Genomic DNA, 15307 nt, shown 5'->3' on the forward strand with positions numbered 1-15307 from the left:
TACATTCGAATGCATTGTTCGTTCATCGGTGGTAAGGAGTACTTCAGTTTTTTGGTACTTCTATGATAAGAATTATTCTATGAAGGTACAGTTTATTCCAAACAATACTTGTCAAAACCTGGATTGTGCTTTTTGATGTCCTATCTTATCTTATATTTGCAGGGCATTTCTCTAACTTCTCAAGTATCTTACAAAACACAGGATGAAACATTCGTTTCAGTAGTAGTTATTTATTTAGTAACACTGCATTTCCACGCTGGAAGGTACGAATGTTGCGTAACGAACGACACCTGTGCGGAAATTAATTTGTCCGTTTTAGTCCCTCGTAAGTATTTGTTGACAAGATGGCGAATACACATTGAATGATCAACATCGGTTCGACAAAATTGTAGATGGTTCAGGACGTTTGATGAACAATGAGACCGCACTGTGGAACGATGACGGTGTTGACTTTTTTTGTTACTTCCAATTTGTGCCTTCGAATCCATATGCAGTCTACACTCCTTATACTGTAGATCAAGAAGGAGAAAGAATTTTAACTGGTCAAAAAGTTGGCCTTAGGATAAATGCGAATAAGGTGAGCTTACAATTGTTCGATGCTAATTTATTTGAAATGGTATTACATCAAGGTAACTGAACTCTTATTCTTTTAAGGTCGATCCATTCTACCCTCCGTACGTGGTACGTTACAGATTTCACATTCCTGGACCGATACAAGAACCAGGCACCGTCGTTTGTAACAATTTAGGAAATCCAAATTTAACATCATATCTAATGGTACGAAATTTCCATGAACCGATGAAACTAGAGATCGTAAGTACCATCGGAAGTACTATGACTGTACGATGCCAAGTGCGCGTGTATGAATTTAGAGGAGACTTCATCATATATGAGGATGAAAGATCCTACCATGCAGTGGGGCAGCAAGAAGCATATACATGGGTCGTAAATTATTCACTGAGCATCAACACAAAGCAAGTCTCGTGCAAGGCTATGCGAAAGACTACAGGGCACTTAAAAAAGACTCTTGTGGTTAACTCGCACCTAGAAATCCCCTTGATACCTCAACAACAAACATTTGAACAGGCTGTGGTTGTCATTTGCACTATCACAGTGATTTGTGCCATCGTGTTCCTGATCATACGACAAGTGATAAATTTCCAGCGTAAAGCATTTTTGAACGATACCGTTGTACAACTAGTTCCATCGGAATATGAGTTTTCAACCGATAAACTAACACTGGGCGAAACAATCGGAGAAGGCGCATTTGGTATCGTAAGGAAGGCTGTTGCTAGAAACATCTTCGTCCATGAACCATCGACGACCGTTGCTGTGAAAATGCTGAAAGCGAACCATTCGACAGATGCGATAAACAGTTTGGCTACCGAACTCAACATGATGATCCAAACTGGACAACATATGAACATTGTGTACCTCTTGGGAGCCGTGACCAAAAACACAGCGAGAGGTTAGTGTTACCCTGCATTCAAATTCGTAATCGTTTGATAATCATGTGCGAAATTTGTTTCAGGAGAGATCATGTTAATTTTTGAATACTGCCAGTTCGGGAGCGTGGATATTTTTTTACGTGTCAACGCGCAACGGTTCGTGAGTGAAACACAAATGAAACATGCAGAACGAGAGCACAATACTGATACTGGCGAGTGGCAGTTGAGGACAACAGATCTCATTAGCTGGGCCTCACAGGTGGCGAACGGTATGGACTATCTTTCATCCAAAAACATTCTGCACGGTGATCTTGCCGCCCGGAATGTGCTCCTCTTCTCTCTGCAGGTGGTCAAGATAAGTGACTTTGGTTTATCGCGAAAACTGGAACGAGGCATATACATTAAATCAAGCGATAGTCCCCTCCCATACAAATGGCTCGCCTTGGAGTGCTTCACAAATCACACCTTCAGCGTGAAGACTGACGTCTGGGCGTTTGGAGTGTTCTTGTGGGAGCTGTTTTCGCTTGGTGAAGTGCCTTATCCAGATGTAACAGATGGCAATAAGCTGTTGACTATGCTGCAAAACGCCTATCGTTTGGAAAATCCAGTTCACAGCAACAGGGAGCTGTACGACCTTATGTTGTCGTGTTGCTACGTTGCTCCACATCGTAGACCTGATTTTAGGGAATTAGCCTCGGTATTTAACGCAATGCTGCCCATGGAGTTGCGTGATGTAAGTTGAACATTTTGAAGGGTTAGCTAATAACAATTGCATTTAAAATGAGTGTAACATTTTTTCCTGCAGGTCTACATAGCCTTGAAGAGCAAATATATTCAACAAGCAATTCTGACGAATTCTTCCGTTCCAACCGTGGAAGAAAGTTGTATGTGATCACGTATGGTATACATGGTGAAATGGGATTGCTTCATGAGCTGCGGTGTTATCAAGATAGCAAGGAATAGTAGATTAAAGAGGGTCATCGTTAGGTCTAAATGTTAAGTTCATACAATGCAGAATCATCGAATAAGTTACGAATGATATAGAGCAACCCAGTAACAAAACAAGTAATAGTAACGGTATATAAAGGATTATGAATCAATATACTCTTGATTATTCGTTGATTACACAATGTTTTAAATAATTTTGTTTCCCTTATAACCGAGCTAAATGTGAACGCTTTAACGATCGCTCATCATCCATAAAGTGATCACATCTAAACGGATGTCTATTTTAGTTATTAGAGGTAGGTAATCGAGGGGTTCCGCGACAACCGAGCGGTAGTTCAGCTTCTTGAACGCTGTTCGCCCGGATCCGATGTCAAAGGTAAACGGTGCTTGATCGGAAACCGGCAGCAATGCCAAGCCTCACCCAGTAATTAGCTCGTCATGCTCAAGGGTCTTACAGATGGAGAAGGAAGAGAGCAATGGAGCTCCTCGGTGTACACAGAAAACAACATTCATCATACACTCACTATCACCTGACCTGAGGTTTAATGCCTTTTAATCACCAAAGTAATGATTGGCCATTCGTTATTGTCACCTCGCACGCTCCCAACTTCAATTTTTATAAGACAGAAATAAGAAAAGAGCACATAAATAAGAGTTTATTCTTAATGATTTTCTCTCTTAGTTTTGAAGGCAGCATTGAGTTTATGAAACAAAATAAAGGATGAAAGGACTACTTTTTTAAATTTTTAAATTGGTATCGAAGTGCAAAGAGTTAGACTTTGTGTTTGGTTCAGGGTATATTGAGCAAAATTTCAACAAATTACTAGTTGAAATAAGTAAGACAATTTTTAAGACCTCAGATCTATGGATAGGTTCCCTTGAAACTTATAAAATGAAACCAGCATGCCCTGAATCATTAATTTTCGATATCTGTGAATTGGGTTTCTATTTGGATTCTTTGACGACTACAACTTTAATGCCAGTCATTGTTAGCGATACTGAAAAATGTAAAAACAACAGTTTATGAAAGACGTTAGTAAACATTTGTTTTTAAGTTATTATGAGTCAAATCCTATCGAGTTTGAGTGCAAACAATTTTGGATGAAAAAATACGGTAGCACACTCTAGTAGTGTTGCAAATATAAAATGGCTTGTTAAATAAACATTGTTTATTTAAAATTTAGTTCTAAAACAAGACACTCATTTGAAATCATAATAGAGATATTTTCATATAGCATCACCTTTTTTAAAATAACAACTGAAAGGAAGTTCAATCGATACAAAATCCTTTAGCTGTGTTTTGTCTCATTCTATGTTGAAATCTCTTGTAAAAAGGGATAGGCTTTGATTCAACAATATTTAAATTATTTTGATACATAACAAGTCGTGAATATTTTCATACGAGCAAAAGTTATGGACAATTAAATTATCCTTGCAACCCTGTGTGTTTCCATGCATGCTATTTTAGATTTGATTTGACTCATAATATTTATATTGCAATCGCTCTACGCTGTCGAAGATTTTTTTCCTACATTATAAAAACAGTCGGAATCATTGAAATGAAACTGTTCCAAATTAACAAAAGGGTGCACTACTTAGCGTACATGAAATAGCCAGTATCGAATGTTCAGTATTCTTCCCGACGTTGAATCAGGCGTACCAAAAGTGATCAGAAATGTATGTGTGGTTTGTAAAGAATAACTTTGATTTAAAATAAACAAATAAGTAATGCAAAAAGCTTCTTCTAATTCCGGTGCTAGTGATTTATCGTGATGCGTAGCCGTAAAGATTTTGGATGCGTATCAATGCGTAGCAGAAAAGATTTTTTAGATGAAGTTTTGCCTGTTTTGTTATGTGTGCTGTTTTCGTCGATCGTTGTAGGTAAGTTATTGGAAATGAATCGTTAAATCGGATGAAACGAAAATTTAGCCATACTGAGGCAAAGTAGATTTTGAAACAAGCATGATATCATGAACTTATCACGAATTCCACCGTAAAACTTCAATTCCGGATACAGTTGACCTGAACAAAACTAAGAGCTTAAAGCAATTTAGTAGCAATTAAATATTTGTTGGTGTAAAGGATGATAGTTTTCCTAAGTTTCATCAATTAATCAAATATCCATTAGCATACCAGTTTGACTTCCGTCTTTGACGACAGGCGTGTCAGGCTGTGTCACACATTTTGTTCGAGACCGTATAGATTTTGTTTTTCTCACGTTTGTAAGTGTTATGTTATTAGTCACAGAATTCTAAAACTTATTTCGTGCTTCAGAGCAATGTGCGTAATTTTACAAGTTGGCTTCCTTCTTTACGAATATAACGAGTTAAAAAAAACGTACAGCTTTGATTTGTGAATACCACTAACAAAAAATTAAATATAAAAGGCTAGTTATTTAAAGATAAAGTGTATTATGGAGGGAATATCTTTTTTTTAAATCCAGTGTTTTTGTTAATTAATTAATTTGTAGGTATTACTGAAGATAATCTCTAAGGTGGTACCAAACTTATAATTTACCCGGGAATGGTGCTCGTATGGAATTGTCATATGTTTGTGAAAAAGAAAAAAGGAATATGTTAACAGGAAGCAGCTACAAAAGCGAGTGTTCCTTATCATCCTAGTAGCGTTGTTTTTTAATTGTTATATATGATTGAACTAATGTCCACAGTTTACAACGTTTGTTGTTTATGGATCTTTTTTTGCAGCAATCAATATAGATGGCCCACGGGTTGTAGCGAAAGGAAGTCTTGTGACATGGAAATGCGTCGATAATGTGTCGAACCATCAGATATTACCTTCGGTAGTGTGGCATTTGCCAAATAATTTTATGCCGTTTGCCGATACATCCGAATCTAACCCGTTGGTTATTAAAAATGTTGAAGGAAAACATGCTGGAATTTACAAATGCTGCTCTAAAGATCGGGAGTGTGTTGAACAGCTGTTATTGGTGCTAATTTTAAATAACACGCTTGATTATAGCAGGGTAAATAACTCTGCCGGACAATTGGTGATGCGCAAGGTATCAATTGACTTTGATGTTATCCACTACGTTGACGGTGCGTTTGTTGATATTAAAGATGAAAGAGGCCATGATTTGTGCGATCACTTCCGCGAAAATTTCTGCAGAGAGAGGTATTACTATGGAATGAGCAGATATAGTTTTGAAAATGCAACAGTAACGCAGAGCGATTGGTTTACCATCACGGTTTCGTACAGGAATACCAAGCACATCTTTCATTTACACATTTTGATCGAAGGTAGGTTCACAAATGACACATTAAATCAAAAACTGATGATTACAATTCCTTAACTAAATGGTTTATCGTTGGCCTAGGAGCACCTGTGGTGGAAATGGGACGCAATGTTTCACTGCCGAGGACGGAAAGGATTGAATTCACTTGTCGCGGAATAGCATATCCTCATCCGAAATTTGAATTTCGTTCAATTCCATACTTGCAAAGTACATCTCAAGAGCTACAAGTGGTAAGTTGTAATTTGGACAGTTCTCAAAAAATGTTGGTTACATTTAATTAATTTCAGCTCAAACAATCAAATGATACGCTAAAAGTGAGCGCATCCACGCTTGTCAGGGTTCCGTCATCTGGACCTACTACCGTTATTTGTAAAGCATCGAACCGTGAGGGAAGCTCAACAGTAGAATCGTTCTTATATCCGGAAGACTTTAACGACCAAGTCGAGATAAATGTTATATCTCCGGAAGGCGAGATTGTTCTAGGTGGCACAGTTGTAGTGCAGTGCCTTTTGCATAGTTATTACAATTTTACAAACAACATAATCATTATGCACGATACGTACGAGTTCGTGACGGAAGGATCAAATGGTACGTATGGTTGGGCGGCCAACTTTTCGATGTTCAACGTTTCGTCAGAACTGTTTAAATGCCGGGCCAAGTTGTGGAATGGAACGATCAAAGAAGCAAAGCTGGTAGTAAAACTGGTCGTTCCACGCGCACTACATTTCAAAAGTGGCAATACTAATGAAACAACAATTTATTTGAATCCGGGTGAACATACTATGTTGGACTGTGATGCGGACGGAAATCCAGCTCCGAAGATATATTGGTTCGAAAATGACATGTTTTTCGAACACATAAATGCTTCATACAACGCGACCTTGAACTCCGCAATGATCATCCAGAAATATCAATGTTTGGCCAAATCAAGCAAGGAAGAAATGTGGAAATCATGGACAATCAAAGGTGAATATAGGAGTAATTTTTAGGGTATTGATAGCAGGACTACTTAATTAACTTTTTTTATTTTCTCATTAATCAATTATGTTTTGTTCTAATTTAGCGCAAAACCAACCGGTTCAAATAGACGGCCCACGCAAAGTTTTTTGTAATAGTAAGGTTACATTAGAATGCTTTGTTCGTCCAGCGCTAGGTAGGACAGCTTCTGTTGTTTGGGAAATCTATAAAGAGCGTAGTTTTAGAATGGTACAGTGTATTCCAAAAAAAAGTTGTTAAAAATTAGATTTTTCTGTTTGACGTTCTATCTTATCTTAGATTTTGCAGGAATTTTTCAAACGCAATTACTACACACAGGATAAAAAATTGGTTATTAATCAGGCACAATATTCTCACGCTGCAAGGTACGAATGTTGCAATAGGAAAGGCCCCTGTGCTGACATTGATCTGTCTGTTTTAAAACCTCGTAAGTATTTGTTGGCGGAAATGGCGAATACTCATGGAATGATTAACTTCAGATCTATGAAATTATAGATGGTACTGATTATTTGATGAACAACGAGACCGCGCTCTGGAACGATGACGGCGTCGACTTTTTTTGTTACTTTCAATTTGTGCCCTTCGAAGAGCCATGGGCTTTCTACAGGCCTTATACTGTAGATCATGAAGGAAGACGGGCTGCAACTGCTCAAAAAGATGGCCTTAGAGTATATGCTAGCAAGGTGAGCTTACAATTGTACGATGCAAAGTTTTTTGAACTGATTTTACATCAAGCTAACTTTAATCTTACTCTTCAAAGGTCGAGCCTTTCTACTTTCCGTACGTGTTTCGGTACAGATTTCACATTCCTGGACCGATACAAGAACCAGGCACCGTCGATTGCAATTTTGGAGACTCAAGTTTGACATCATATCTAATGGTACGAAATTTCCATGAACCGATGAAATTCGAGATCTTGAGAACCATTGGAAGTTCTACGACTGTACGATGCCAAGTACATGTGTACGAATTTAGAGGAGACTTCATCATATATGAGGATGAACGAACCTACCATGCAGTGGGTCATCAAGAAGGATATGCATGGGTCGTAAATCATTCACTGAGCATCAATACCAAGCAAGTCTCGTGTATGGCTATGCGAAAGACTACAGGGTACATAAAAAAGACTCTTGTGGTTAACTCGCACCAACCTCAACAACAAACATTTGAACAGGCTGTGGTTGCCATTTGCACTATCACAGTGATTTGTGCAATCATGTTCCTGGTCATACGAAAACTAATGCATTCCCAGCGTAAGGCATCATTCAATGATGCTCCGATCAATGATGAATCATCCAGTGATGAATCGCTTAACGATGACGATGTACAACTAGTTCCATCGGAATATGAGTTTTCAACGGATAAACTAACACTGGGCGAAACAATCGGACAAGGCGCGTTTGGTTTTGTAAGGAAGGCTGTTGCTAGAGACATCTTTGTCCATGAACCATCGACGATCGTTGCTGTGAAAATGTTGAGTACGAACCATTCGGCAGATGCAATAAGCAGTTTGTCTACCGAACTCAGCATGATGATCCAAACAGGACTGCATGTGAACATTGTGTACTTTTTGGGAGCCGTGACCAAAGACAGAGCGATAGGTTAGTGTTACCCTGCATTCGAATTCGTAATCGTTTGATAATCATGTTCGAAATTTGTTCCAGGAGAGATCATGTTAATTTTTGAATACTGCCAGTTCGGGAGCGTGGATATTTTTTTACGTGACAACGCGCAACGGTTCGTGAGTTGCTTGGACACGCTGCAGAACTATGAAGTTAGCAACGCTCAACCACAAATGACACATGCAGATCGAGAGGACAACACTGATACTGGCGAGTGGCAGTTGAGGACTACAGATCTTATAAGTTGGGCCTCACAGGTGGCGAACGGTATGGACTATCTTTCATCCAAAAACATTCTGCACGGTGATCTTGCCGCCCGGAATGTGCTCCTCTACTCTCTGCAGGTGGTCAAGATAAGTGACTTTGGTTTATCGCGAAAGCTGGAACGAGGTATATACATTAAATCAAGCGATAGCCCCCTTCCATACAAATGGCTCGCCTTGGAGTGCTTTACAAATCACACCTTCACCGTAAAGACTGACGTCTGGGCGTTTGGCGTGTTCTTGTGGGAGCTGTTTTCGCTTGGAGCAATGCCTTATCCAGGTGTAACAGATGGTAAGAAGCTGTTGACTATGCTGCAAAACGCATATCGTTTGGAAAATCCAGTTCACAGCAACAGGGAGCTGTACGACCTAATGTTGTCGTGTTGGTACGTTGCTCCACATCGTAGACCGGATTTTAGGGAATTGGCCTCGGTATTTAACACAATGCTGCCCATGGAGTTGCGTGATGTAAGTTGAACCATTTGAAGGGTTAGTTAATAACAATTGCGTTTTGAATGAATGTAACATTTTTGATCTACAGATCTACATAGCCTTGAAGAGCAAATATATCCAACAAGCAATTCTGACGAATTCTTCCGCTCCAACCGTGGAAGAAAGTTGTGTGTGATCATGGTGAAATGGTTTTGCTTCGTGAGTTGCGGTGTTACCAAGATAGCAGGGAATAGTAGATGAAAGAGGATCATCATTACAAGTAATGTAAGTTTAAATAATAAGTTGAAACAATACGGAATCATCGAATATGTAACGAATAATATAGAACAAACCAGTAAGAAAAAAGTTATAGCAACGGTATATAAAGGATTATAAATCAGATACTCCTGATAACCGAGCTACTACATGAGAGTGCGATATTTAAAACTTGGATAAATGTAAACGCTGAAACGATCGCTCATGATCCGTAAAGTGTTCGCAGGTAATCGGGAGTAGGGTAGCTAGGTGGACAGTTTTAAAGAGTAAAAGTGTTTTCCAGGTTAGCTTTTGAAAATGAAAATTACATAAACCGTTGCTTTTTAAAAATTACATCCACTTTGTATGAGTATTTCCGCACAAGTAACAACCGAGCATAGCAACGCTTGTTCAAGTTTATGTCACAGTAAACTGAAGAAGTGTACGCTAGCGAGTGTTATCTTTGTTGTCCAAATTTTAAATAAACTCTCGAAAAGAGAAGTCGAACATGAACTCGTTAACCAAGCCCGTGGCAAACAGCTGTTTCCATTTTTCCCCGATATAAAGAAAATTTAATTGCCTGCTTTAGCTGTCATTTCCTGCGAGATGGCATCCACACTCACGCTCATACACACACACACACACACCTGGTCAAACTGACCATAGGTGGATCCGTCTGGGAATGTAAACTGGTACCGAATTCCTCTCGAGTATGTCGTTTCCATTGCAGGAAAATGACACAGTACTGTGATGGAGTAGGAAAGAAAGGCAGACGTGAAGGTCAGGTGAATCGGTCGTTGCGGGGGGAGGGAAAGGAAGAGCTAAAGAAAGAAGGAACAAAAAAATTCTCCCGATGTACAAATCGACGAATCGATAAATCTCAATCAAATGGAATTCAATTTAGTTTAATTCAATACAAACCGGCACCGGAGCATTAGGAGCGTAGGACAGACTGTGCTCTGCGCTGGTGGTTGTTTTTTCGTTTTCCCTTTGGCCCGGGATCGGTAAGGAAATGAAAAGAGGAACAGAGCGTCCCGTCGATCGCCAGACGGGACGTTGCCGATTACGCCGGCAACATCCCATTTCGGATTGGTCTCAATTGGTGCTGGTGTTGTTCGGTCAGTGGACAGCGGTCGTTGGCGTTGGCTGGGTGGATTTTTCCGATTTCCCGTTATCGGTAAATAAGTTCCCAGCGTCGTGCCTGACCGGTCCGATTGGCAGCACACAAACAAACCCTCCGGTTCGCCGGTTTTACGTGCAGCAAACGAGCAGGAAAATTGCGACAATCGGTCCCCGGAAGGTAAGACGAAAAGCTGCTGAAACGTTGTCTTCCGCTCGCTGGGACTCAATCGGCTTTCCGGCAATCGGTACCGGTTATGCACCGCAAATATGCAGCACGGTTCGATTAATCACACGCCGACCGACATGAATGATGATTGTTTTTGTGTGCGCAAGGTGAGTAAACATTTCGTGACGCATAAATTGCGTTGTAATTTTGCCGTTAATAAGCGCACTCTGCGATGCAACGAAAGTGGACGAATTTCTCAACCATATTTTTGCAATCATATTCACGCCGGAAAAGTATGCCATCAATCAATGGATATTTAGTTGAAGGTGCCATACCCACCACGAGAGGTGTACTTTTTCTCGGGAAAATTGAACGAACGAGGGTGACACAAATGATGAATTTGTTTCCTGCAGATGGTGTTCGCTTTCCACTGAAATCGGTGAATTACTGAGGTTAGCTTTAAACCAATGGAAAATGGGGGAAAAAATATGGGCCAATATATCACACCGGTACTTAAATGGAAAAAGGTTAATTTTAGTGTTATCATCGTACACATACAACCACCTTGACAAGGCTTAATTACTGGCCCATTTGTCAAAGCGATTGTAAACGCTGGCTCCGGATTGAACGAAGTTTTTTGTGGCGCTCATTTCGCATAATGCTATAATTAGTTTATTAGAAGCTGATTAAGCTGTTATTCCGCCTCGAACACTGATCGTTTTTGCTACTAACTGTTACTACAATCGGTTTGAAGTTAGCGACATGCAGCAACAAAAAAGCTTTTGTTTGTTTGTATTGAATTGCTGATTCAATATTCTACTAATTAACATTAAGGTTTGTCTAACATTATATTGCTTGCACATTACTTTTTTGCTTCAATGTGTTCTATAACTATCAACCATCAGCAACATACGGTTCTATTACGCTGTGATTTGAGTTTAAAACATTGATAAAAATTTAATTGTTGTATTTTACGGTGGTGTAAATGCGGATTTGTAGTAAAACAGAATGTATCATTGTGATCCACGTAGTTTTCCAGTTTGTTACCGTTTATTTTATTGCAGCTTATGCTTTAATAAATTAATTTATCTATCTAAAGACTTATAAATCCTTGTTCGATTAGTCAATTGTAAATTGTATTAGTTTAAGTATTATAATGTGTAATGGTGGAACTTAGAAGAAATATACTAAATGTACTTTGCCTGTTATTAGTTTTGGTAGTTGTAAAGATAAGATCTGCAGTTCTTAATATCCCTCATACAAATATTGAAAATTATTTTACTACAGAGGTTTCATGGAGCAAACGTGGTGGAATTACGCAAGAGCTTCTTTAGTAACATCGTTTCTCTGGAATCCGGCTCCAAAAAGGTTTATCATCAAGCGTTGACTGTAATGTAACGTTAGGTAACCTACTTCTATGGTAGGTCAATGATTTCTTATACATCATTGAGCGAAAGGAGTGTGTGTTTACTTCCCTAGAACTGAAAAGTTCATTTTTCGTTCGTTACTTAGAAGCAATTGGTTTCCCATACAGAAGCAAAGTTTCGACAAAAACCGACCCAGGATTTCCAAGAAATTGATGAGATTTTAGCTGCGGAAAAAAATCCATGTCACATAAGCGACAAGCTAGCAATCGCTTGATGTCTGCCAGTTCGGGACTGTGGTGCATTTCAATGCCTCGAAATAAAAAAAGAGTTTACAAAAATGAAGTTGCAGTAAAAGGAGGGAGATGTGAGAATTCGGTCGAAGAAAACTAATCATCCTCGGTTGCGAAAAACTAGTACTTGCAGCCACATATTTTACTTACAACACGTTAGCCTCTTTCTCAAAGCCCGTTTGCCAGAAGTTTCCGTTTGAAGTTTTCTGTCAGTTTTTTTCTCCCAAACCGATTGGAGGAAATGAGAATGAATTCGATCTTTCCCAACCTCCTCCCCCCTCCCCTTTTTCCGAGCAGTTTGAGTAATTCGTTCGGCTGGATTTTCCGGTCGCCGAGATCTATTTCATTTTCTTGCGCTCTGACACCAGGGGCAAGTCGCAGAGATTCGGAGTTTACTTCCTCTTTTATTTATCCTCCCAGGGACCTATCAAATACAAACATTCACTGACACACACACATACACAAACCCAGCGAAAATTGGCGAAAGGTGGATGGAGCAAAGTGCGAGGAGTATTTCGAGTGAAAAACAAAAATGAATGAAAGACAGCCAGAAACTGAAACTCCATTCGCAAGTCGGAGTCTCCGATGCCGTCGATGATGCCGAAGTTGATTGGATTTTAATGAAAAGTGCGACGAGCGCGAGCAAAAGCATACCAGGCGACTTCCGGTTCCCTTCCGCCATTCCCCCGTGGGTTTTCGCCCTTTGCGTTACTAAGTTCTGATGATCTCCATCGGTTTCATTCTGATAAAACGGATAAGGAAGGTAAGGAAAAAAAAAAACTGTACACAGCAGTGTTTACCGTCGTGGCCAATTTTCCCTCCCCTTGATGGGATGGCAAGCTTTGGCAGAAGCTTTACTTTGGCGCCTGATCACTTCCCGATTCCCGACGCGATGGTCACGCGGCGCGCTGTTCTTCCGGTTCCTTCCGGTTGCGGGCGTTTGCCGTTTTGTTGTTTTTTCTCCTTCTCCCAGGCGGTTCAGTTTTTTTTCCCGGTATTGGGAAGGAAAATTCTTCTACTTTTGCATTTTTGTTCGCACCATCAATGAAGGCACCGGTGGGAAAAGTGTCTTAGTTCGTGCCACCGGTCGATTGTCGGTCGGTTTGAACCGCTTCAGTCGCTGCTGGGTTCTTCCCTTTGGCACCGTCCCTGTGGAAAGTCCGTCGGCCCGCACTAATGGGTCGGAAAATCGTTCAACTTAAAGGTGTCGGAATGCTGGCGGAATGTGCTCTTTAATTGCCTTCACCCGGTGGCCAACGGACGGACGGACGGTCGGCCCGGGATGGCCGAGTCGACCGCATTGGGCTTTGGGCAAGACCATGGGAAAGTGTTTCGACTTGGTGTTGCTCGTGTAAATGAGCTCTTCACGCATACTCGCCCGCGCACGTGTTTGTGTGTGTGTATTTATGTGTGACAACGTGTGGAAGTGTTTTTACGAGCACAAACATGGGATATATACTGCGGTGCATGGTGTTTGCCTGTGGGAGTTTGTTTTATCCATCGGAAACCACCCCAACCACATTGCCTCCCTCTGCTCCACCAACGATCTCACGATCCTATTGCCATCAAAAGGATATTCACCCCCCTCCTCTTTTCCACCAACGGTCCCCAAGGGTATGAATATTCAATAGGGGGGAAGCAATAAACAACATTAATTACCGCACCGTTTTGCAGCCTTCGTGATGCGATTTTCGGTATCAGTGTCCGGTGGCTGGGCGGAGGCAGGGGTGAGAAGTGGAAGAAGGCCGGGCTGAGGTGGGACAAGGTGGCCATAAGGAAGTGTTGCTGTCGTCGTCGTCGTCGTCGTCGTCGTCGGAGAAAACAAATCGATGGTCTAGGACGCAAGAGTAACGAGTGGATTGCAGTAAAGGCGTAATTAGACGATAGACGAAGGGACGACGATTGACGGGAGGTGAGGGAAGCATTTTACTTCAATTTAATTTTAGTTTGAGGTAAGTGTAATGTTGTAATGTTTTGAGAAATGTAAGAAAAGAGAGTGGATTGTAGGAATTGAACAAAAGTGTGAAAGGAGTAAACAATTGAACGAAAGTACTAATTACTTTGAAATTAAATGGAAAAGCAACAGAAGAGAAAGTTCAAACAGACTATTTTTATAAAAATCTCTCAAATGTCTTTGGAGAAAATAAAAAATCAAATATAGCCATGCAACTCAATGTAAAGATGTAGCTGAGACAAAACAAACAAACAAACAAACAATCAAACAAACAAACAAACGAACTAAAAAACAAACAAACAAACAAATAAACAAACAAACAAACAAACAAACAAACAAATAAACAAACAAATAAACAAACAAACAATCAACTTAAAGTAGTAAGTAGTAATTTGAAAGTGGTATGCTATATCCTGTACCAGAGTACGGAGTTGCTTTTGATCTGTTTGTAAATAAACAAATACCTGCCATGTAATAGTGTGGACGAACCGACCATCAATCTCAACAACAATATCTAAAATAAAACTAGTACAACATGCTGTCAAAATCTTTTAAATAAGCTACACACACAAAAGGAAACAATAACATAATACATCAAGCGTAGCTTTGTTCGGTTCGAATCGTTGATTCAATAATTTATTTTTGACCGAAATGGACTATGAAACATTAGAATTCCAGGTTTCTAGCTTTCTTTTTCAAAACTATTGTTCAGAACGTTTTTTATTTCGCTCTAAGTTGCATTATACTTTCTATCCTTTGTGTATGAACATTGAAATTTAACATTAGTTATATAGAACTGTTTAATTAAGTGTTAGTCTAACAGTTTACCTCACTAGAAATACGTGTTTTGTATAATTTCTTATTGCTTTTTGTAAGTGCCCTGCAATTCGATCAAAGCGCTTGGAATTGTCTGGTATTCGAAGAAATTGAAGAAGAGAATTTCTTTGGAATACAGTTCGTGTAATTGCAGCTTCAGATCGAGCTCTTCCCCGGTCGGGCCTCCGTGTTCCTCTCGCCCGATGCCCCGAGGGAAAGGTGACAGGATATCCACCATCCGGCCGGCACGTACACAGAGGCGATCTGCCGTAGATATTGATAGATGCGTTTATCCTTTTATCTAATCCAAACAACACAAAGGTGATCCGATGTGTGCGATGAAGGACGGACCACGACCAAGCATCCGGTGTGGCC

Source organism: Anopheles coustani, chromosome 3 (genome assembly GCF_943734705.1).
Source record: "Anopheles coustani chromosome 3, idAnoCousDA_361_x.2, whole genome shotgun sequence".
Classification (NCBI taxonomy): Eukaryota; Metazoa; Arthropoda; class Insecta; order Diptera; family Culicidae; genus Anopheles; species Anopheles coustani.